The sequence below is a fragment of the Pogona vitticeps genome, chromosome 1 (genome assembly GCF_051106095.1).
Source record: "Pogona vitticeps strain Pit_001003342236 chromosome 1, PviZW2.1, whole genome shotgun sequence".
In the NCBI taxonomy this organism is placed as follows: Eukaryota; Metazoa; Chordata; class Lepidosauria; order Squamata; family Agamidae; genus Pogona; species Pogona vitticeps.
Window position 1 is genome coordinate 200,965,732 of NC_135783.1, and position 21,713 is coordinate 200,987,444.

The window sequence follows — 21,713 nt, forward strand, 5'->3', positions numbered from 1 at the left end:
CCCTCAGTTTTGAACAGATAGGTCTGACACCTCCCTTCCCCCCCCCCCAGCCACCCGAACACAACCTGTTTGCTAAACTCCGAGCAGCTTGCGTTTCCATTTGCCATGCTGTCATTGGGTAGCCAGGGGTGTCTTGTTTGAGGGAAAACCTGTTTAGAAGACACTGGGGGAGCCACAGAACCAGTTCAAGGGCTATTTGGACTTTTGTGAAGAAACTGCATGTTTGCAAGGTCCAGCTGCAGGTGACATTTTCTACTCTAGAGTAAGCATGGGCAGCCCAGCTTCAGGCTGGAAGCAGCACAAGTGGGAGAGGTTTAAACAGCACACCTCCCACCTGTGACCAGCTTGCAGAAACGTGGGGCCTAAATGTGAACACCCATAAACCAAGACTAGGGACCATCTGAGGGGCACTGAATGCTTTCAGAACTGAATCTGAGCCATGCTCTGCACCATATTCAGCGCCCAGTGTGCTGCTGCCTCTGATATTTTCTACTCTAGAATAAGTCTGTGCAGCCATGATCTGGTCTGGAGCCTGCCACAAATGGGAGAAGTCTAAATTGGTCCACCACCACCACCACCACCACCATCACAAGGCATTTTATTTTGAAAATGTAACCCAAGAGATTTAAAAGAGAGAGGGCTTCATTTGCATTGATGAAGTCCTTTTTTTAACCCCTGCATGGAGGAGGGTTAAATTAAAAAACAGATGGGAATTTTTAAATCCCCAACAAAAGATAGGGTAAATTTAAATCCCCAATACTTAATCCAGATTGGGGTTGTGCACGCTTAGTCTAAAACAGGAAAAGGTCACGGAGAGCTGCATGAACCATACTGAGTGTATCACCAGTTTTGATCCACAGTGTCTCTGCTGCAGATGTACTGAAATCTGTCCCAAATACACAGACATTTGGGTTTGGAATGTTTATTTTGTAATATGCTGACTTTTGTCATTAAAGTTTGGAGAGTGTTTTTTCTCTTGCCTCATCCCAAAACCTCTTATTTCCATAGGACCACCAAAAAAGAGAAAAACACAAATTGTCTTTGAGTTTTGCTCCATGTGACCCAATGAATAACCAGTATTTCCTGCTGTAATACAAAACTGCAATGTCCTCCGGAAAATTATATGAGTAATATGAATAGATGGATGGAAATGCTCTTAGTTATATACAGTGCTCACTTTGTGATGAAAGGAGATAAAATGTCTCTTTTGCATGTTGTATGTAATGAAATTTGTGAGGTTGGATGGAAGAGTTGATGTGATAGCACAGAATGTTCACAAACACTCCTAAGTTCATTGAGAACGAAATAGTCGTGCCCCGCTTAATGATTACCCCGTGTGACAACCCCAGACCTACTGGAGTATACCACCCTTTAACTAAGCTGCCACCAACCATTCCCTATAAGGAGTCACACAGACCAGGAATGGATTTTACTAAACAAAAGAACAAGGTTTATTTAAATAACAAACAGGGTAAATAAAAAGATCAAGTAAATAAGATACTGTAACGTGGCAAAGTCCCAAACATATACATATAACAGTTTGGTTCCCACAGAACCCTTTAAAGTAAAGCACAGACCCTGAACCTATCAGTTCTGGCTACCTATATAGAAACCTGAACCTATCAGGTATGTACTAACTGACACACAGTTGTACCCAGTCTGACACACAGACTCCAACTCCTCACTCTCCACACAAGCTCCAAATATATACACAGTACAGCTCCTCCCCCTGATGTCCCGCCTTCCACTCCCCATAGGATGGAACTTTCCCTCCAAACCCATGACAGACAGGTACCATCAGTGCTGTATGTGACACCTCCCCTCTTTGTAAGTTGTTTTGCAGGGGAAAAGCTAAAGTGCTTTTCTCCAAAAAAACAACCAGGATCAAAACACACAACAACAGTTATACAATAACATACAATCCCATACTTACACTCTAGGTTAAACATATCAATTAGGCATTTAAACATTAACATTTACAATACATTAAGTCACCTTTATTAATACAAACCAAGCATGTTTAATAAACAGGTACATTTAACTTTTGGTCACTAAAATATATACATAGTCCATGGTTTCTTCGCCGTCTTCACTCTTCGGGTCTTCTTGACAAGGCGTCAGCAACACAGTTCATTGACCCTCTGACCACCCTCACTTCAAAGTCATAATCTTGCAGGTTTAAAGCCCACCTCATAAGTTTACTATTGTGGGTTTTCATTGTCTTTAACCACTGCAGTGGTGAGTGGTCAGTGCACAGAACAAAATGTCTTCCCCAGATGTAAGGCTTGGCCTTCTGAATCGCGTATACTATGGCCAGGCACTCCTTTTCCACGGTTGCCAGATGTCTCTCACCTTTCTGGAGTTTCCTACTCAGGTAGGACACTGGATGCTGGTCACCATTTTCATCCTCCTGGCAAAGAACTGCTCCTACCCCGCTGTTAGACGCATCGGTGTAGATGATGAACTCCCAGTCGAAGTCGGGAGCACGCAGCACTGGATAATTGATGAGCGCCTCCTTCAACCTCCGGAACGCCTCCTCACAGTCGCTGGTCCACGGGATGCGGTCATCAGTCTTCTTCCGCGTCAGATCGGTCAGCGGAGTCGCCATCTCGCTAAACCTCGGGATGAACTTTCTGTAGTAGCCCACCAACCCAAGAAATGATTTGACTTTTTTCTTGGTGTTGGGTCTGGGCCAATCACGAACGGCTTCTATCTTGGCCTCTAGGGGTTTGATCACTCCTCCCCCTACTATGTGACCCAAGTATTTTATTTCTGGGCTACCCAGCTGACACTTGCTGGCCTTTACTGTTAGCCCTGCTGCACTTAACCTCTGCAGCACTAACTCCAGGTGTTTCAGGTGATCTTCCCAGGTATTGCTGAAGATCCCTATATCGTCAATGTAGGCCACAGTAAAGTCACTGAGCCCTGCTAAGGTCTGGTCCATCAGCCTTTGGAATGTGGCTGGTGCATTTCTGAGACCAAAACTCAGGACTCTAAACTCATAGAGACCGTAAGGGCTGCAAAATGCGGTCTTTTCTTGATCCCTGGGATCAATCCTTAATTGCCAGTATCCCTTTACTAGGTCAAACGATGAAATGAACCGACAACCCCCTATGGTTTCAATCAGGTTGTCTAGCCTGGGCATTGGGTAGGCATCAGGAGTGGTTACGCGGTTTAATTTCTGGTAATCTACACAAAACCTAATGCTCCCATCAGGCTTGTCCACCAGGACTATCGGAGAGGACCAAGGACTAGAAGAGGGGACGATTATATTCTCCCTAAGCATCTCGTCCAGCTCCTTCCGCACCTTGTCCCTATAGGGTCCCGTTACTCGGTATGGGGATACTGCTTGCGGGGTTGCATCCCCTGTGTGGATCCGATGCATCACTCCCTTCACTATCCCCGGCTTATTTGAAAACACCTTTTGATATTTGGTGAGCAGCACTTTTAGTTCTTGCTGCTGGTCTTGGGTGAGTGCAGGACTGATATTTACCTCATCTGGGTTGTATTTTACTTCCCCTCTACCCTCCCAGAAGGGTAATTCAGCTTCCTCACTCTCAGCTGCTTTTATTGCAAATAAAACCCTCTGTTCCCCTCTGTAGTAGGGTTTCAGGGCATTCACATGTACCACCCTCCGTGCTTGGTGTTCCTCCTGCTCTATAAGGTAGTTCAGGTCCGACATCTTGGAAATGACCCTATATGGTCCTGCCCATTTGAGCTGCAGTTTGTTCTCTTTGCAGGGCCTAAGCCAAAGCACTTCCTCCCCTGGGTTAAAGTGCCGCTCCCTGGCTTTCTGGTCATACCAGGTTTTCTGTCTAACCTTCTGAGCTTGCAGGTTCTCTGCTGCTAGCTCTAAGTTTCTCTTTAAGTCATTCATTAAAGAGTCTATATATGTCACAACATCTTGTGGGTCATCCTGGGTGATCTGTTCCCAATTTTGTTTGATTAAATCAAGTGGCCCTTTCACCCTTCTCCCAAACAAAAGTTCAAACGGACTGAACCCGGTACTGGCTTGTGGCACTGATCGATAAGCAAACAAAAGGGATTGCAGCTTCTGGTCCCAATTGTTTGGATTCTCTGCCAAGTAAGCCCTAGTCATGCGCATCAGAGTCCCATTGAACTTCTCCGTTAACCCATTACTTTCGGGGTGATAGGCAGTGGTTTCCTTGTGTTTAATTCCACAGATTTGCCATAACCGTTTCATGAGCTTTGATGTAAACGATGTGCCCAAATCTGTGATTATTTCTGAGGCAAATCCCATCCTGGACATATACCCCACCAAGGCATCTGCCACTGTGTTAGTTTCGATGTTAGTCAAGGGAATGGCTTCGGGGTACCTCGTGGCATGGTCCACAATGGTGAGAATGAACCTGTTCCCCCTCTTTGTGGCCTTGGGCAAAGGTCCCACAATATCCACTCCTATACATTTGAACGGGGTGTCAATCACAGGCAAAGGGCACAACTTCGCTTTGGTCCTGTCACGGTTATTCCCCTGCCTCTGACACACATCACATTGTTTACAGAACTCCTTGATCTGCTTCCCTATTTCAGGCCAGTAAAAATTTTGTGTGATTCTCTGCTGTGTTTTGTTCACCCCTAAGTGCGCAGCAAACATGTCAGAGTGCCCCCTTTGTAAGATCATGGGGCGATACTTTTCAGGTACCACTAGCTGACTTCTGATCCCATCTCCCCCTTTTGAGATATTCATCAGGGTCTCTCTATATAAAATTCCCTTTTTCTCACGAAATCTCGCTGGGGTTTCAGGTGTTAGCGGGGTGTCTGTCACCTTTTCAAAACACTTTCGGAGAGTGGCGTCCGCCTTTTGCTCTTGGCCAAATTTGCTGTCTGTGGTTAAGGTTTCCACCACAGCTTCGGAACTACCCTCATCTGCTTCCGCCTCGGGCCCTTCAGTACCCCCCTGAACTGTCCCCGTGGTAGCTTGTGAGCGTGTAATCACTAGCACCCATTTCACATGTTCAGCCAGGTCATTTCCCACGAGCACGGCTGCTGGCAGAGTCGATGAAATCGCTAGCCGCCAAACTCCCCTCCAGCCTTGAAAGCTCACAGGTACCTCAGCTACTGGCAGTGAGATCACCTGCCCCTCAATCCCTGCCACCTTCAGGCTCTTATTTGGGATTATATACTTCCTAGGAATAATGTCTGGATGGCACAGGGTCACCTGGGAACACGTATCCCTTAGCCCCCTATACTGATGGTCAAGTATTCCTACGTCCACCCCTGCGGTCTCAACCAATTGTGAATCTGTTCTCACTAGTAAGCAGCGCTTGACCTCCACAAGAGGACCATTTTCCCCAGCCTGATCAGCAGATGTATCTGTTCCAGATTGAGTAGCCATGGCAACAGGCTCCCTCAGTGGCAAGGAGCTTTGCTCTTTCTGGACACATAACACAGCTTTTGGCTTGGTTCCACTCAAATCATGAGGCAAATTTCCCTTTAGCTGCTTCCATTTCTCACACCCTGAGATTAGATGGCCCTTTCCCTGACAGAAATAACATTTTCTGCTGTACTTGGAGTCTTTCTCCTCTGGTTTTGGTTTTCCCTCCAAAATCTGAGGTCTTTGTGGTTTCATGTCTGAGGGCTTCCCTTCACCATTATTGTTATTCCTATTTCTACTCATTATTTCCATCTTCTTCAGCTCAAACACCATTTTGTCTACTTCCAACAGTCTCTGTTTCACTTCCCTTTCAAACGCCAGTTCCCTCACCCTCAGTTCATGCAGTTGGGCTCGGAGCATTTTTCTGAGTTCTGGGGTCAGTTCTCCCGTGCTCTCATCCCCCATTTCTGCCATTTGGCTTCGAGTCAAGGGCATAATCTCCCCAGAACAGGCTGCCTTCAAAAGTCAAGCCTCAAAATAAAGCAACGACTTTTTTTCTTTTGCCTCAGAAACAGCCTTCTATAGATTGCTGCTGTTCCTTCAGCACCAACTTGCAACTGTTGCCAGGCAGAATCCACCCCCTCTGCTAGGCCTCTCAGCAGACAGGCTAGATCACTGTTACTTCACACAGCTTTGCCTCAGCCCTTTCCTGCCAAAACTGGTTGCCTCAGAGCTCCCTAATCTAGTCCCCAATCTGAGTGTGCACGTTCTTCCACTAGCCTACCTCCCCGTGAGGTAAGCCTAGAAGATTACCTACGCGCTCTCAGATTTTCCCTGACTAGACCCCCCTTGCTCTGGGCACACTTGCCAAGGCTTTGCTGGACCAGTCGTATCCCACACGCTGGACACCAATCAATGTGACAACCCCAGACCTACTGGAGTATACCACCCTTTAATTAAGCTGCCACCAACCATTCCCTATAAGGAGTCACACAGACCAGGAATGGATTTTACTAAACAAAAGAACAAGGTTTATTTAAATAACAAACAGGGTAAATAAAAAGATCAAGTAAATAAGATACTGTAACGTGGCAAAGTCCCAAACATATACATATAACAGTTTGGTTCCCACAGAACCCTTTAAAGTAAAGCACAGACCCTGAACCTATCAGTTCTGGCTACCTATATAGAAACCTGAACCTATCAGGTATGTACTAACTGACACACAGTTGTACCCAGTCTGACACACAGACTCCAACTCCTCACTCTCCACACAAGCTCCAAATATATACACAGTACAGCTCCTCCCCCTGATGTCCCGCCTTCCACTCCCCATAGGATGGAACTTTCCCTCCAAACCCATGACAGACAGGTACCATCAGTGCTGTATGTGACACCCCGCATTACAACAAATCCGCTTCACAACGATGTTTTTGCGATTGCAATTGGTCTAAATGGGTTTTTTTCGCTTTGCAAAGATCGGTTCCCTGCTTCGGGAACTGATTCTTCGCATTACAACGATCAAAACAGCTGATCGTCAGGTTTTCAAAATGGCCACCGGGTGCTCAAACTGGTTCCCCGCTGTGCTTAGGGACGGATTCCTCACTATACAGGCACTGAAAATGGCCGCCATATGGAGGATCTTCGCTGGACAGTGAGTTTTTAGCCCATTGGAATGCTTTAACCGGGTTTTAATACGTTTCAATGGGTTTTTAAATTTTGCTTTACGACGTTTTTGCTCTACAGCGATTTCGCTGGAACGAATTAACGTCGTTAAGCGAGGCACTACTGTAGTTAAAACACAGTGTAGCTCCTATGAGGAGAGTGAAAAATGTCAACTGGGATGCAATTTAAGCCTCTCCCAGACTTAAATAACAACAGCAGCTTTGTCACATTTTTCTTCAAGAGTGGAAGGGTGTTTGACCTCAGAGACAATGTAGCTGAATCAAGGATGCAGAGTAGACAGGATGAAAGTTAGGTGAAGGAGCAAGAGGCAAAGGAGAAAAAGAGTTGAGGCAAAATCTGTCTGTCTATCTATCCATCCATTTAGCCTTTCTCCCAACAGAGAGGCTCAACGTGGCTTAAAAAGAGTTTTCCAAAAAAGTATTAAAACAATTTAAAATGTAACAAATTATAAAATTAAAAAGCAATTAATCATATACAGTATACCATTAACAAGTACGTACAGGGGAAAAACTCATTTAAAACAATCTAAAACCATATTTAAAAGATAAAGAATACATTTCCCCTACTAAAATCCTTTCTTTAGCAGCAATTGACTTACTTAAAGCTGACCTGAAAAGACACATCTTTGCCTACCAGCGGAAAGACAGCAGGAAAAGGGCCAACCTGGTTATCTGTGGAAGGGAGCCATCAAACCGACCTCTCTCATATCTGCATCAACGGTGCCTGTGAGGGTTGTGGAACCAAGATCTTAAAATGTGGGGCAGCTTAGAGGTGGCAATATGGTTCCTTCAATAGCTTGGGCCCAAGTTTTTTAGGGATTTATAGGGGAGCCATTAGAGACAGAACTCTGAATAAACCCCACAGCAGGTATAGCTACACTGCACATTTAGCAATTTGATCCCACTTTAATTGTTATAACTCCATCCTATAGACATCTGGGATGTATAGCTTGATGAGGGACTTAGAAACCTCTGCAGTAGTTCAGGTGGGCTGCAAAGAAGTCTGAGTCCCTCATGAAAGTACATATCCCAGCACTCCATAGGATGGAGCCATGGACTGAAGCTGCTACAACTGTGTGTAGCACCCTTAGACTGAAGGGCTGTGTGCAGTGAGGGGGAGAATCGGGGTGGGCTTATGCAGGTGGTCCAAAAGGCAAGATAGCAAAAGGGAATTGAGCCCAAATAAGCCACTCAGGCATCCATGGACTGCAAGAAGAATAAACGAAGCAGCAAGAGAGATTGTGGCCTAATTTCACAAAGGAGCAGCCGGCCCTGTTGTTTGGCAGAGTGACACAAGCAGTGCAAGGGAGACAGCTGTCATAATCCTTAATCCTCTGAGATCCTGGGCCATTCATTTCCTTCTCTTAAAGGAAAGGGCTGTGTGGCACTGTGAACATATGAGAAGAGTCAGAATCCCAGGCCACTCTGGGCGGCTAACAATGATATCAGCAACAATATTAAAACACAATAAAAAATTAATACATAACCAAATAGGGTAAATTAAAAGAGATGGCAATAAAGACGGTAAAAAGGGGTGATGGAGAGGATGTCAAAAAGGATGGTAAAAGGGAGGCCAAGATCTTAATGCTCTGGGAAAGCCTGGCAGAAGAGCCAGGTCTTCAATGCTCTTTTGAACCCATCCAGTCGAGGGTGCCAGGCGGATCTCAATAGGCAGGTTGTTCCATAGGTGGGGGGGCAACTGCTGAGAAGGCCCTGTTTCTTGTTCTTTCCCTCCAGGCCTCCTTTGGGGTCAAGACCCTCAACTGCCCTGCCTGTGAAGAACAGGTGTTATGGACAGACCTGGCTGGGAGCAGGCATTCTGATAGGTACCGATGTCCTAAACCATTAAAGGCTTTGAATGTTATCATCATAACCTTGAAGTCGATGCAGAAACCAACCGGTAGCCAATAAAGGGCAGACAGAGTGGGGGAAATCTGCTGGAAATTTCTTCACCCCAGTTATTAATCTGGCCACCAGATTCTGGACCAATTGAAGTGTCCTCATCAGCCTCAAGGGTAGCTCCACGTAGAGAGCACTGCAGTAGTCTGTTCTTGAGATTATGAGGGCATGAATCAGCATCATGAGTGCCCACACGTCTAGTTAGGGACGCAGCTGGGCAATCCTCTGAAGATGGAAATGGGCTGCCCGGACCACAGATGCCACCTGGGTTTCCATGGTGAGATCCGGGTCCAGGCAGATGCCCAAGCTGCGAACCTCACTCTTCGTGGGAAGAGTCACTCCTCCAAGGGAGAGGGTTTCCCAACTCACTGATGCCAGGGTCACCCATGTGCAAGATTTCTGTCTTGTCCGGATTCAACCTCAGTCCATTTGCCCTCATCCACTCCAGAATGGTCCCCAAGCAGCGTTCAAGGGTAGGAACAGCATCCACTGCAGTAGGATGACCTCAACCAGCAGCCTCATATAGATATTAAATGTCATTGGAAAGATGGAACCCCACAACTGAGGATCTACAGGGTGGAAGTCATCTCGCCAAGCTGTACTGTCTGGGGACGGTCCCCCAAGAAGGAACAGAGACATGCCAAAGTGAGGCAACCAATCCCCAGCTCGGAGAGCCTCCCCAGGAGGATACTGTGGTCAATGGTATCAAAGGCCAATGAGATATCGAGGAGGATCAACAAGGACATATTGCCCCTGGCGGCCTCACTCAGGAGGTCATCCTGCGGGGTGACTAATGCTGTTTTTCTACCATGCCATGGCCTGAAGCCCGACGGGAACAGACCAAGGGCGTCAGTTTCCTCCAGGAGCTGATCAGCCACCACCCTCTTGACCGCTTTACTCAAGAAAGAAACATTGGCGATGGGCCTATAGTTCCCAATTTCATCTGCTGCCAAATTAGGTTTCTTTCTAATGGGTCTAATGAGTGTCTCCTTGAGGGCAGGGGGAACCATGCCCTCCTAGAGAGACCCGCTAATTATTGTGGTGGCCCATTCTGTTGTTACTGGCTTGGCTGCTTTGATGAGCCAGGCCAGGCAAGAGTTTATAGGTGAGGTGGTGGTGGCAGAACAGCACGCAAGAACCCTGTCCACCTCATTAGACGTCACAGGTTGAAAGCAAGTTAACCTCGCCGGGCAAGACGATGCACTGGACATCTCAGCTCGATCTGCTGTCTGTAAAAAAGGATCAAGGCCCCGGCGGAAGGTCTCCACTTTAGATTTTAATAATGCCACACACTGGTCACAGGAAATAGAAGAGGGAGGCCTCTCACTGTGGCCAACTCCGGATAGATCGCGTACTATACGGAAAAATTCCGCCTGCTGGTTGGGAGTTTCGCTTATCTGGTCAGCGAAGATTGTTCTTCTAGCAAACTTTACTCTAGCTAGGTAAAACTTAGACACGATCCTGGTGGTTGATTTGACGTGACTAACCAGCTGACTCCTTGGCTGCCAACTTTCTCACATTGTTAACAGGCTGCTAATTTGGGGGCAGAGCTGGAATGGGGTCCTGTATGAAGCATAGAAATGAACAGGAAAATTAATTTTTTTTAATGACTTCATTTGAGCATTCAGAACTCATTCAAAGGCAAAACCAGTGCATGAGCAGCTTATTTTGAAACCGAACAATGTTGCCTGATGAGAAAAACGGAGAAGTTAGCTAATAAGAGGAAGTGGGGTGGTCAGGGTATTGTGGCAGAGGCGAAAAGGAAGAAGCAAGAAGAGGATTATGCAGAAATGTTTTTAAAAAACAAAAAGTTATTGGGGGAAAAAGAAGGGGGAATTTATTTCCCAGCTGAAAATGAAGGGAGTCTAGGAAAAGAGCAAAAAATTACATATACTGAGTTCTCTGGACATGGAAGAACAGAGAAATCATTCAGGCTAAGTAGAAGGGAAAGAGAAACTAACATAGGTGGGGATTTTTTTTTAAATTGAATTAGTCATTTTAAAAAAATATCTATGGTTCAGAGATTGTTGCTTCCAAGAATTATGTGACTGACTTGTTCCACGTGAAGCTGCTGCTAGGAGGTAGAGGAACCCCCTTGCCTCCATGCCATCCCCACACAGCTAAAATGCCCTTCTATACCATGTGAGTCCCGAGGATTCCCTGGGATTCACAAAAGCGCAGGGGGGAACATGTTCCGTACAGTGGCTGGCTCTGTCGGTACTCATTCCCCCAGGCACCTTAGTTGCAGGGAATCCTCAGACTTCCACTGTGTGGAGGGGTACTCTTGCAAGGGCATGTGCAAGCATCATGGGAGGTGATGGGAACTCCTCTACCTTGTGGATGCCTGCCCAGCGATAGGACCGGGAGTCCTTTAATTCTGAAAACCCCATCCCTACTGCCTTCTCCCTGAAGGACCAGGTACTTAGCTTGCAGGTAGTTTCCTGGATCCATCTCTGTCACTGCAGGCCTAAGTGAATTTGGTGGCCGGAATACCTGAGGCCAACTTTAGCTGAGTCACCAGCTAACAGCATAACGGATGATATAGTGAAATCTGTTATGCAGTAATAAACAGGTGATTGCCTGCATAGATTACTTAAATGTGCTTTTTGTAGGACTGCTCTAGAAGATGACGTGGAGGCTGGAGCTAGAGAGATACAGAGCAGCTAAGCTTCTGTGAGGAGGTGATGATTTTCAAAGGCCCAGATATCTTGAGACCTAGATTTATTTATATACTTGCCTGGTCACTACGATCTGTTGGGAGGTGGAAGGGTCCTCTGTATCCCCTTCTTTGGACCAGTTAGACTGAGGAGAGGTTTTTCACAGCTATCGGCATTTTAGTTCTGGTGTGGCTAGAGTGCACATTGTCGTGCTTATGGCGCCAACTTAAAACCAGGCTGTTTGTGTGATTTTAAAAGTTTGCAGTGTTTTACATTGTTTTAAGATGATTATTGCATGCCACCTGATAGCTGATGATTTAGGACAAATTAGAAATATTTGCATACATATTTTTTTCAAAAAAAAAAAGTTGTACCAGTGTTTGATACAAGCATCCGATTCCTGATCATCACAGGAACCGTTATTTAACAACAGAGTATCCTGTAGCACCGTATAAATCGACAGGAATATTATAGCCTGAATTTTCATGATCTGTAAAACCTGTTTCATCAGAGTTATGTAATACATGTGGTCATGGCGTGCAGCTGCAGGCAGCAGAAGTGCAGAGAAACTGCACTCAGAAAATACTGGCAGTGGCAACTACATTGTTAAGAACTGCAGGACAGGCTGAGTGGTTTAGGTATCTAGGCTGAGAGTTCAATTCCTCACTCTGCCTCCCTGGACAGAGGATGGACTCAATGATCCACAGGGTCCCTTCCAGCTCTGCAGGTCTAAGATAATGGTGATGATGAGAGAACATTGTCCTTTCCTGTTACTGATCATACAAAAATCCTGAAACTACAGCAGATCAGTTCACACATACTGTGTGATAACAAACCACTACAGAGGTAATTCAATCTCTTTTTTGTTTCAGTAGGTCTCCTGTCCTAAAGTCCCATACAAACATTACTAACATTCATTGTGGATAATACGATGCTTCTCCCAATTGCCTCTTCTAAAAAGTTTTTGCTCTCTAGCATTTGCTCCTAGTTTGGCCATGAGTATGTTTTTCCTGTTGCTGTGCCTACTCTTCCTGGCTGCCTTGCCTCAACAACCACTCTTGGGTTTAAATTTTTCAATCTGCCTTTGAAGGTCGGCAGCTGAATAGGGAAGCAGACGGCACAGAATTATGTGTGAAACAGCGGTGTAAGAGATTCCAGATGGAAACTCATTGGTCGATCCCTGGTTTAAGGCCATGATCCACTTATCCACAGGATTTTAGCCAGGGTTCCTAGAGCTTCTGATTGCTGGGTAAGGCGTCCTCAGCCTTTCTACAGGCGTGGCTGAACAAAAGCTACTTTGAGGACCAAGAACCAAGGAACATTTTCCATCGAGGCATTAAGTGTACACTGTTTTTGTTGACTTTTAAAAGCTTTGGGTTGTGGTTTCTGTTATTTTGGAGTGTCCCCATGAGCACATACCCATTGGTGCTTACCCCCCAAGTGGAGAGTGGCTCTTGGGGCACTCCCCTTTCCTGTCATAGTTTTCACTTTAATAATTTTGTTTACTCCAGAGGGTTTTAATTGTTGTTAAGCAAGAGAGGCTCTTATTCTTGCAACAGGAGCATTCCAGGGGGCTGATCTTCACCATCCCATCCCCAGCTCTTGCCCAGGCTGCCAGAGTACGAGCAAAGGCTTTCAGCCAGTTCAGGGCACATATTAGATTTCTCATCAAAGATAACTGCACTTAAGAGTGTAAAGTAGTACAATGGACCCTCTACTTACGGAAGTAATCAGTATTGGAATGGTGGCTGCAGGTCAAAAAGTCTGTAGGTCGAGTCTGCATTGACCTACAATGCATTGAAAACCGATTAATCCCGTAACCGGCCATTTTTGTTCCATTTTGGTTTTCTTCTGGTCTGTAGGTCGATTCTCTGGCTGCAAGTTGAACCTAAATTTTGTGGCCAGAGTAGTCTGTAACTTGAAAAGTCTGTGAGTCGAGCCGTCTGTAAGTCGAGGGTCCACTGTATCTGACACCAAGAGAGTTTGGTTGTGTTTGGTCAGATACTGTTGATGTATTTTGCATTTCTACATGATTATATCTCTTTTATTATGCACTCTGCAACTCTGTGGGATAGTTTCAGTTGCTAGTAGGCAGGCTCCAAAATCCTTTGGTTTTTTTCTTTCACATAGAAACTTATGTATGGTCTTAGACAACGGGGAAAAAAACCATTTTAAATACTTGGCTAACATTTTAGCTTTTTTGTGCCTGCATGTTACTTACTTGTTTTTTTTCTGCTGACTACTAACTTGGGAAAGTATATTTCCTTTGCTGTATTAATGAAGTAAAAGTTTCATAGGGTATCCCCTCCCACATTACAAAGTCTTTAAAAAATCACAGTTGAGTAATTCTTGACTTTCCACTGAATGAGATGTGTAGAGAATAGCAATTGTGGAAAGGGCTTTATTATCATCTAAACCAGGCTTGTCCAACCTGAGGCCTGAGGGCCGCATGCGGCCCAGATCGGCTCATAATGCGGCCCAGTGCAATTTTTTAAAAAGAAATTCCAAAGTTTCAAGTTACACTGCCGGCGTGCGGCTGGGGCACGTCACGACGATGGGAGGGGAGGAAGGAGTGGGAGGGGAGGGGAGAGGGGGGCTGTGTGACTGCATTGCGCCGTCCCCATCAATAGGTGGACCCCCTCCCAGCCCCATAAAGCCACCGGAGTTGAAGCTGGCAGCCTCTGCTGTCTGAGATTGCAGCTGCCGGTAAGCGCGTTTGGAGCGGGGCTGCAGAGGACGGCTAGGGCTGCCCCCCCCATGCGGCCCAAACCAAATTTTCATCTTCTAATGTAGCTCAGGGAAGGTGAAAGGTTGGACACCCCTGATCTAAACTAAGAATCTGAGAAACAATGGCTGAAATCCTGTTGCTTCTCATAATAAGTTGTTGTAGAGTCAATTCCTCCAGAAATTCCATTGATTCCAATGGGGCCTACTCTAGTTGCTACAGTAAGTTGCAGCTAGAGTAGGCTGATTTGAATCAATGCCACTTCTGGAGGAGTTGACTCACCATTGATCCAGTGGACCTATTCTAGTACGACTTGCTAGGCTAAGCAACAGGATTTCAGCAAAGGTATAAACTGGCACAGATGCATGAGCACAAATCTTGTGAAAGAATCAGGATTCCAGGTTTATTACAGTGAGAAGGAGGCGTTTCCTTCCCCCACCCCCACCCCATGACGTTTGGAATTGCAGTTTTCCAATGTATTAGGGACTGAAATTCAATAAACAGAAAGTTAAGTCAAGTCATGGACAAGCTTCAAACAAATTTGTCCTTTCTTCCTACAGGCAAAATATCCCAACTGGCAGCATTACACATCCACATTATAAGACTTGGCAGTTTAGCTGACATTTGGAATAAAATGTAAAGTTTCGAGAGGAGGGGCTTTTTCATTCTGTGCTTGTGGTTTTTAGCAGGTGCTGAAGCTATACAGGAAACAAGTAATTTTTTTTGCTTGTATTAAACTATTTCTATGCCTATGTTTTCCCAGACTTGTGACTTCTGATGCTCATCTTTTCTCCCCCCCCAAAAAACTCTATTTGAATTAAAATTAGATTCACATGCCTAGGGAACAGAAAAACAGTCTGACAGAGCTTGGAAATGACATGTTATAATTAATGCATTAGCATTAATTGTATTATTTTTGGAGCCAACACCACAAAAAGGCCTCTAAAAATCATGTTTTTTTTAAAAAAAGAAAGACATAATACCCTCCGCAGAGAGCACATGTCAGTCCATACTCCCCAAAGGAAAAATTACATCTACACTGTATTTCTATTTTGAAATTAGAATTATACTAGGTCACTCAACCTCAACCCAATACAGTAAATGTACATGCACTGCAATATTCAGGAGCCAAGAAGTTGTGTGTTTCTCAGGATTTTGGGATTTACAATCCAACACCATCAAGAGGCCCAGGGTGGGAGAAGCACTGCTGTATAAAGAGGTGACTGACCATAACGGTTCTTCTTCTTCAACCTGTTCATTGAAAGTATAGTCTTGATTTCAGTTTTGACTAGAGCCCCTTGATTTCTAACCCCCAGTCAGCTACTGAGATTGTAGTGACTAATTCTTGCTGGAATGAATATTCCAGTTTGGTCATAGAGGCTCTAATCAAAGTTCATGCCAAGGCCTATACTTTTAATCAAGGCATCTTGTAGTGTTTTGCTAAGGAAGTATAACTGGAAGTAGCTCATCGGTTCTTTTTAGAATAATGGTTCCTCATTTTGGGCTTCTTGTTGTGGTCTTTAACTCCCAGAAACCCTGAGAAATTCTACAGACTCTTAGTTGCATGAGGTAAGACTTCTGGGAGTTGTGGTCTAAATATAGTCATGGGACTAAAGTTATACTATCTAGTAACAATCTAGTTTTCAAAGGGAAATATAGCTACTTTCCCCTTTGGAGAGTAGGAGTATGAGCCGACTGAATTCAGTGGGACTGCCTGAGCAAAAGGTTTTAACCTATTCATAATCTGGCAAACTATCCAAACGTATTGTGTGGGATGTCATTTGTCGACCCAGGCCTTGCTATGAGGCAAACAAAAGCTACAGTGGTGCCTCGCTAGATGATGATAATCCGTTCCACTGAAATTGCTGTTTAGCGAAATCATTGTCTAGCAAAAAACATTTCCCTATTGGAATGCATTGAAACCTGTTTAACGCGTTCCAATGGGGAAGAATCGTCGTTGCCTAGCGAAGATCGGCCACAGGAAAGCCGCTTTGTGAACCGCCAATCAGCTGTTTAAATACGTAGCTGTCTTGCGAAGCTTAGGTCCCAAAAACACCCGTTTTGCGAGCATGGAGGGAGCTGTCAAAATCGTTGTCTAGCGAAAATTGGTTTGCGAAGCAGGAACCAAACATTGTCCAGCGAAATTCCCCCATAGGAATCACTGTTTTGTGAATCGCTATAGTGATCGCAAAAAGTCAATGTCTAGTGAAAAAACTGTCATGCGGGGTAACTGTCTAGCGAGGCACCACTGTACTGTGAATTATTTAAATACAGTATTTGAGTTTTTGCTGCCATTGAAGAGTTATTTGTGAACATATCTGCCTTGGGTGCCAAGATAACATGACTGCCATCTGGCACTTGGTCCCAGCCATAGCCCTGTTCTGGCATGCTGTGTGGGAGTAGTCATAGGCCAATATCCTACTGCTCATCCCAACTAAGGCAGACCCATTAAATCAAATGCTGAAAAGTAAGTAAACACTTGTATAAATCCCACTGAGTCAATGGGTCTTGAGACTACCAATAAGCTACTGGCTAGTAGGGTTGTTTTTGTGTGTGTGTGAAAATGTTGGACATGAAATTGGAACTATATTTCAAACAAGTGGAACTTGTTTCTCTGCTGCTGCCTTTTGGGGGTGGAACAGTTCAGAGATGGTGCTCACATTATACAGTGGTACCTCGCAAGACGACGACCCCGCTAAATAACGAATCTGCATAACAATGACTTTTTGCGATTGCTATAGTGATTCGCAAAACAGTCATTCCAATGGGCAATTTTCGCTGAACGATGATTTGGTCTGTGCTTCGCAGACCGTTTCTTCACAAGCCGACAATTTTTACAGCTGATTGGTGGCTTCGCAAAATGGCTTCCCTATGTTTTTGGGACCTGTGCTTCACAAGCCGATGATTTTTACAGCTGATCGGCGCTCGCGAAATGGCTACCCTATGGGCGATCTTCGCAAACCGACAAGGTATTTTTCCCATTGGAATGCATTAAATGGGTTTCAATGCATTCCAATGGGGAAATGGTTTTCGCATGACAATGATTTTGCTAAACAGCGATTTTCATGGAACGGATTATCATAGTCATGCGGGGCACCACTATATATTAAAATCTTGGGTTTTTGAATGGTTTCTGAGGTCACATCTTACTTATGTTCCTGAGGCTGTGTATAATTTCTGGGTGGTTGATATTCTGTTGCTTAGAGAGGTCAGTTGCACCAGACTAAGCCTGTTGACTCCATGGGGTAGGCCAGGCTGACCCCATTTCAGCTGTCCTTCTGCTACCAGGTGATGACATTTCCCTTCAAGCAGGCTTTTCCTTAGTGACTGACTCTCTAAAGCTGACAATAAACAGAACAGTTTATATTTTGTTGCTTCCAAATCTGTTTTCATAATGCCTTTACCTAGCATTTTAATACAATGTTATTAATTCTTCTTTAATATTTGAACAACGCACTGTTTTTAGATTTTAATATTGTGCTTTTAATGATGCAAAGCACCTTGAGTCCTTTTTAAGGAGAAATGTGGAGTAAAAATATTTTTAATAAAATAAGTAAACTCCTCCATAGGTTCCATTGATCCCAGAGTTGTTACTCTACTTGCAACTTGCTACACCACTGATTCCCAACCTTGAATCTCGAGATGTTGTTAGACTGCAACTCCGAGAAGCCTTCACCACTAGCTGTGCTACATAGGGCTTCTGGGAGTTGCAGTCTAAGAACATCTGGGGACCCAAGGTTGGGGACCACTGTGCTATACTAAAACAGTGGTCTCAAACTTGGGTCCCCAGATGTTCTTGGACTGCAACTCCCAGAAATCCTGGCCAGCACAGCTAGTGGTGAAGGCTTCCAAGAACATAAGGGGACTCCAGTTTGAGAACCACTGTGCTATACTAAACAACAGGATTTCAACCACCATGAACTGATAACTCCATAAGTCCCCCTTGTATTCGTGTCTCATCTTTTTCAACCCCTCCATTCCATCACTCCCTCGAGTGCATCTGTTTCCCACCAGTCTCCTTTCTGTAAGTACCGTGCATGCTCAGCCTTCACTGGCATGTTCTTTTTTTTTTTAAGGCTGTCACCCTATTCCTGAAAAGGGCCTCCTCCTAAAAGGCTTTTGCATTTCTACAGGCAGTGGATTTCCCCCCAGACTGCAGTCTGAGAACTGAATCGGAATCAGAGTGGAAAATGACTGGGAGTAAAACCTACAAACAAGGAGATTTGACTTTTTTAAAAAAGTGAAATGTTTTGGAAAAATGACTTAAAATGTGGTTTCAGTTATCCCTAATATTTGGCAAACATTGTGGAATGGGGGGGAGATCTGAAGCTTGCATGATCTTCCTGTGGTCAATAGTCCATAATTGCTGTGAGGGTCAGCTGAGGACATGGCTTCACTCTGAAGTTGGTAAAGGCAGTTTCATTCCTCAGTTGATAGGTACAGTCAAGTTGTTCTAGCACTGCGGCCATAATATCCCACAAGTTCCATTTCCCTGGCAGCAAAGTTCAACAACACAAAAAATGAAGTAATTAACAGCAGAGGCTGTGGCTTCTATGGTGATTTTTCCCTGCATATTACTTTCTTGTTTTTCTGATGTCCACTAGCTAAGGAAAGTATATTTTCCTTGCTGTATTGCTGAATAAAAAGTTTCATAGGGTTCCCCCCCTCCCACATTACAAAGTCATTAAAAAATCACAGTTGAGTAATTCTTGACTGAACAAGATGTATGCAGAAGAGAAATTGTTGAAAGGGCTTCATTATCAAATTTTTTTATCCAAACTAAGAACCTGGAACACAATGTCTGAAATGCTGTTGCTTGTTGTAGTGAGTTGTACTAGAGTAGTGGAGATTTCATGAGACAACTCAATAGGTTTCATTGATTCCAATGGACTTACTCTAGTTGTGCCTTACTGTGCTAAAGTAAGATGCAACTGGAGTTGGGACTTGATATCAAAGACTTGCCAGCATCCCTGCTATCTATCATCTGCTTGCACACTTGCTTTGTATGGGTCCCCATATGTGTACACACACATCTCTGCACACATCAAAACAAAGGGCAAAATCAGAGATTTTTCTTCTGGGCATATGGATTTACATTCAGTCCTGCTGTGTATGAGCAAGACAAGGCAGGCACACAGGAGGGGATAGGCATTCCCAAGCATATTGTCAGATGCAATCTGAGCAGCCCAGGAGTGGGGAGTCTTTGGCCCTTTATCTGTTTGCCTACAGTTCCCATCAAATTGACTCAGCATGGCCAACGACAATGGACCGTGGGACTGGCAGCCCAAAACATCTGGACAGCTTAAGGGTTCCCATCCCGGGTGTGAATAGTTGGCTTACAATGGGTCCATGCCTTTGTTCTGAGCCCTTCTTGATTTTATTTCTTGCTCTTTAGAAAGGTGATTTTTCTCTCTTAGAGCAGCACCCATAATCCCTTTATCATTGGTCATGTTGGACGAGGACAGTGGTTCCCAACCTTGGGTAACCCAGGTATTCTCAGACTGCAACTCTCAGAAGCCTTCACTGCAGGCTGTGCAGGCTGAGGTTTCTGGGAGTTGCAGTCCAAGAACACCTGGGTCATCCAAGGTTGGGAACCAATGGGAGGTGCAGGCTGAAACCTCTTGAGGAGCACAGATTCCCTATCTCTGATAGAGTGGCTGGAGAACGTGAATAGTTTGGCTGGAGTCCGCAACTTCCCATGTGTCGTCTGGGACTGCAGTGAGTGCTTCCTTCCTGCCTTGTGTTAAATTGGAACTGAGCTTGAAAAAAATACTTTTTTGGCCTGACATTCCCTGAATACTCCAACTAGCATACTGGCTGGAGGATTCTGATGTTGCAATAATAGAATAAGTCATTTCCCCACCCTGCAAACTCAGGATTAGGGCCAGTAAGCACACAGCCTGGGCTCTATGGGAACCAATTCTAGAATACCCAGAAGTGGCATTTTACATGCAATATAGGCTGCAGAGCTCCTATTTGTATGAACGTTGTCAAAAGAGCAAACTGAGACTAGATGTCACTGACGTGGGGGCCCAAGGCCATAGGTTCTCCCTTTAAATTTTAGCCCTATATTGCATGGGAAGTAGTAACTTGTGCTTCAATTTGAGCTCCCCAATACAAGGTCACAGCTGGAGCATATCTGGGGAGAAGGTTGGTCTGTTTTGCTTCGCCTGCTATAGCATTCTTGCAGGAGAGCAAAAGTGTGCTCTTGATACTAATAAAGAACAGGATCTGCTGTTTCTTATATTCCCTAGTCATCGTATCTGTTGGAGTTTTAATTGTGCATGTAAATAGGTAGTTATATCGTTTACTAGCATGCTGTGTGTGCCGCTGTGGGCTTTAACAACCCAACGAGTGCTAATTTTGCAGTGCATTAAACATCTATGGACTCGTTGAGCTTGCCATTTCATAGAACTATAGAGTTGAAGAAGGCCTGTTGGGCTGTCTGTCCAACCACCTGCTCAATGCAGGACATCCAGAGCTGGAGCATCCCTAATAGAGGGCTGTCCATCCTCTGTTTGGAGACCTCTGTGGAACAGGAAGCTGCCTCCGCTTGTAGATTATGTTCAGCCAACATCTCTTCTCCTGCAACATGAATGTGTGTTTTGGGGATCTCCTCTACACCATTGTGAAGGCATATGATAGACTTCCCACATGCGAAACATTGCCCCTTAATGGAAACTTGAGGCTATTTATTGGTGGTGGTGAATGTGTGGCCAACCAGATGTTGTTGGTGTGACAACCCCAGACCTACTGGGATATGCCACAGTTTCACTAAGCTGCCACCAACCATTCCCTGTAAGGAGTCACACAGACCAGGAATGGATTTTTAACAAATAAAGGAATAAGGTTTATTTAAATAACACACAGGGAAAATAAAATGATCAAGTGAATAAGATACAGTAACGTGGCTTAGTCTCAATCATACATACACCAGTTTGGTTCACACAGAACACCTTTCAAATAAAGCCCAGACCCTGAACCTATCAGTTCTGGCTCCCCATACAGACACCTGAACCTATCAGGTTGGTACTGACTGACACACAGTAGTACCCTGTCTGACACACAGACTCCCACTCAAGCTTCTTCTCTCAGCTCTTCTCCAGCTTCTAAACTCCTCCACACAGGATCCCCATATATATACAGTACAGCCCCTCCTCCTGATGTCCCGCCTTCCACTCCCCATAGGATGGAACTTTCCCTCCAAACCCATGACAGACAGGTAACATCAGTGCTGTATGTAACAGTTGGATGACAACGTACATGAGTCCTAGCCAACTTAGTCTGTGGTGAAAGATAATGGGAGGTGAGGTCAACCAACAGTTGAGAGCCAAAGGCTCATTGCCCTTGCTGTAGGGCAGTAGTTCCCAATCCTGAATAACCCAGGTGTTCTTGCGCTACAACTCCCAGAA

At 44.9% G+C, this 21,713-nt stretch overlaps 1 protein-coding gene across 2 annotated transcripts in view; it reads left to right on the plus strand.

Annotated features, from left to right (window-relative positions):
* WIPF1 (WAS/WASL interacting protein family member 1) overlaps positions 1-21,713 on the plus strand; it is a 97,146-nt gene that overhangs the window by 34,970 nt on the left and 40,463 nt on the right. The gene's annotated exons all lie outside the window — the stretch shown is intronic.